This window comes from Trichechus manatus, unplaced genomic scaffold (assembly GCF_000243295.1).
Source record: "Trichechus manatus latirostris isolate Lorelei unplaced genomic scaffold, TriManLat1.0 scaffold00138, whole genome shotgun sequence".
Lineage (NCBI taxonomy): Eukaryota > Metazoa > Chordata > Mammalia > Sirenia > Trichechidae > Trichechus > Trichechus manatus.
In genome coordinates, this window is record NW_004444074.1 from 2,653,094 (window position 1) to 2,657,292 (window position 4,199).

Genomic DNA, 4,199 nt, shown 5'->3' on the forward strand with positions numbered 1-4,199 from the left:
TTCGAACCCACCCAGGGGCATCTCGAAAGAAAGCCCTGGTAATCTGCTCCCAAAAGGTCACAGCCATGAAGACCCTATGGAGCACAGTTCTACTCTGACACACATGGCATCACCATGAGTCAGAATCAACTCAATGGTAACTGGTTTTTATGCACAAGGTGCTGGGAATACAGAAATAGGAAACCTGCCCCTGCCCTCAGGAGGATCCCATTCTGATTGGGAGACAGACCCTTTCTGCAGTTAGTGTATACCGCATAGGCTGTTGTATGGCAATGATAAGCACGGGATGCTGTGTGAACAGAGAAGAAGGGCCTGGGGCAAGGCCTGCTGGGAGAGATGGCACCTGAGATGAATCTTCAAAGCTGAGTAGAAATTAGCTAGGTGAAGAAGGTGAGCAGGGGATTCAGAAAAAGTGATCCATGTACGAAAAGGCTCAGAGGCAAGAGAGCTGAAGCCCACACCTCTGGGAAAATGTAGGGACCACACAGTGGCTGGAGCTTGGCATGTGAGGGGAGAAGGGTCAGGGACACGCAGACATCCAGCTGGTCCTTCCGTCTCTGTGTGGCCCCCTCTAATCACAGGGAGGCCCCTGGACAGTTATTATTGATAGAAGGTTCTTCCCTTGATTCAGGCCTGACCCTCCTAGGTTTAGATTTGCCCTGAGGTTCTTGTCACACAGAATAAATTGAATCCTTTGTTCTCACAACGGCCTTCAAGTGTTTGTAGACAGTGTTCATCCTCCCTCCCAGGCTTCTCTCCTCCAGGCCCAGGGCCCTAATCTAATATTTACTGACAACCCCTATGTAGAAACTGGGACTCAGAGAGGTGAAGTAACTTGCCCAAGTTCACACAGCTAAGAAGTGAAAAAGCCCAGTTGTCTAGGTCTTTCTATGGCACTGTGCTACAAGCAGCCCTTTGTTAACGCTCTCTACTCCTTTACCAAGTGATTGAAATAAATTCAGCAGGGGGATACTGAGCAGAAATTGTCCTGGATGGGAAGTGGAGGGCAGGGCAGGGCAGGCAGGAACCGGACTCAGGCCTGTGGAGAAGGCCCCACTGCCCCAGGCACAGGGACAGAATGCCAGACAGGCGTCCGGATGGCTCTCAGTCACCAGACTGTCTTGTGCTTTTCCTGGCTGTTCTGTCTGCCCCCCAGCCAGCAGGAGGGATGGCTGTAGCAGGCAGAAGGGGGGGCCCCCGGGGGAGAGGCCAGCAGTCTCTGGTCCCCATCCTATTTGCAATGAGCCCTGGGCGGGTCGCAGCATTGCTCTGCAAGACGCTCTGGATCTCAGCTGCTGCTGAACTGACCTCATCTGTAAAGCAGCAGCTCGGTTTGGAGCCGAATGATCCTTGGCAAGGGCTGGAATGGCTGAGAAAGAGAGGAATTTTCCTCAAAGGAAAGATAGAGGAAGACTCTCCAGGCAAAGAGCGCAGCCCTTTTCTTTTTCAAGGCCACTGACTCAAGCCCAGTTAGTGGAAACGACAGCCCTGACACCACATGATTTAAAAGAAAGGACAACTCGAGGGTCTTTCCTGTCTCTGAAGCCTCTTGTGGGGGCAGTGCAGCTGCTTGAAGCCAAGCGGACCTGGATTCAACTCTTAGCTCTGCCATTTACCAGTAATGTGGCCTTAAGTGTCACATAACTTCCATGTGCCTTATCCCCCTACCTACAAAGAAGGGAGGACTCCCTGGATAGAGTAAATGGTTAAGCACTTGGCTACCAACTGGAAAGTTGTCAATTTAAATCCATCCAGAGGTGCCTCAGAAGAAAGACCTGGTGATCTACCTCTGAAAGATCAGCCATTGAAAACCCTGTGGAGCACAGTTCTACTCTAACACATGTTGGGTCACCGTGAGTCCGAATCGACTCAACAGCAACTAACAACAACAATTCACCCGTTTAAAGTGTATATTTCAAATGATTTTAGTACATTCACAAAGTTGTGCAACCATCACCACAATCAATTTTAGGACATTTTCCTCATTCTAAAAAGACTCTGTACCCTTTAGCTACCACCTCTTATCCCCTCTCCCCATATCCCCAAGCCCTAGGCAACCACTAATCTACTTTCTGTCTTGATAGATTTGCCTATTCTGCACATTTCATATAAATGGAATCATCTATGGTCTATGTTTTCAAGGTTCATCCATATTGTAGCATGCTTCAGAACTTCATTTCTTTTTATGGCTTAACAATATTCCATTGTACAGATATACCATATTTTGTTTATCCATTCATCAGTTGGTAGACATTTGGATTGTTTCTACCTTTTGGCAATTACAAATAATGCTGCTAAGAACAATTGTGTGCAAATTTTTGAGTGGGCATATGTTTTTATTTCTCTAGGATATATATTTTCTCCAGAAGTGGAATTGCTGAGTCATATGGCAGCTCTATGCTGAACCTTTTGAGGAACTGCCAGACTGTTTTCCAAAGCAGCTGCACCATTCCTGCTAGCAGTGTACGAGGATTCCAGTTTCTCCATATCCTTGTCAGCACTTGTTATTGTCAGTCTTTTTGATTATGGCCATCCCTAGTGGGTGTGAAGTGGTATCTCATTGTGGTTTTTATTTGCATTTCCTTGATGGCTGAAGACATCGAGGATCTTTTCATGTGCTTGTTGGTCATTTATATATCTTCTTTGGATCTATGTCTATTCATTTCTTTGAAAATACTTTGCCCATTATTAAAAATTGGGTTGTCTTTTTATTATTGAGTTGTAAAGTTCTTGGTATATTCTAGATACAAGGCCTTTATCAAATATATGATTTTCCAATGTTTTCTTCCATCCTGGGGCTTGTCTTTTCACTTTTTTGATAGTGTCACTGGAGCACAAGATAAACCACAGCATAGATAAACCCCACAAACATAGCACTGAGTAAAAGAAGTCAGACCCAAAAGAGTATAAATGATATTATTGTATTATAAAAGCACAAAAACAGATAAAATTAATGGTGGTAAGAGTCAGATTAATGGCTGCCCTTGCGGGAGTGACTGGGGACAGGGCACAGGGGGTGTTTAAGTTCTCTTTCTAGATCTGGGTGCTGCTTACATGGATGTATTCATTTTGAAAATTCACCAAACTGTACACTTACGATTTGTAGATTTTTTGGCCTTTATGTTATAATAAGATTTACAGAACAAAACGAAATAAGCAGAAACTGGGTGTGATGCTGTAGTCAGGGGTGGGGTCGAGATGAGTCTCATTCACAGTAGTCCAGGCTGAGAGTTCCTTTTATGTGTGGTTTGGCAGACTCCAGACAGACAGGGGTGGGCACTTAAAGTGATGGGGCCCTGCTAGGCAAATGTGTGGAAGGTGAAGAGCAAATTAATTAGTGAAATCCTTCCTTGCTTCCTTCCTTCTTTCTATCTTTCCTCTTCCCCGCCTCCTTCCCTTTCTTCCTTCCTTTCTCCCTTTTTCCTTCCTCCCTTCCTTCATTTATTCATTCTTTCATTCATTTATACTTTCAGCCCCCATTTATCAAACACCTGCATCAGCCAAGCCCTAGGGAACCACTAGTTGCCATCCAGTAGACTCTGACTCATGACAACCCAATGTGTGTAAGAGTAGAACTGTGCGCCATAGGATTTTCAGTGGCTGAAATTTTAGAAGTAGATAGCTAGGCCTTTCTTTCGTGGTGCCCGTGGACTCGAACCTCAGCCTCTCTTTCAGTTAGCAGCCGAGGTTAACCGTTTGCACCACCCAGGGACTCCTAAGCTCTGGGTACACAAAGCTAAATCACTTACAGCCCCCACCCTCAAGGAACTCACACAATGTCACTGGTGTGGGACACAGATCCATAAACAATTCAGTCCAATCTAGAGGGAAAGGGACCTTGATAGGCGCCTGCCCAGGGAACAACTTGGTCAGATCAGGCTCGTTGGGGGCCAGGGCAGGGAAGTGGGCATCAGGAGGTATTATCTTCTCAAAGGAGGTGAGGTAGGATCAGGGGTCTTAGGCAGTTTCTGATCAGGCTGGCTACAGAGGGAGGATGCTCCTGGCAAAGGGAACAGCCAGCCAGCCCTCCCCCCACCCTTACAGCTAAATGCACGTAATTAGGAGGCAAGTCTAAAAAGAAGGGAGCCTATCAAGAACCAAAGAGAAGGGGCCTGGGGATGATGCCATGGTTTTAGATGATGCAGGCTACTGTGTTCTTAACTGCTGGCTGGATCTGGATCCAAAGTGATCCTGGTACC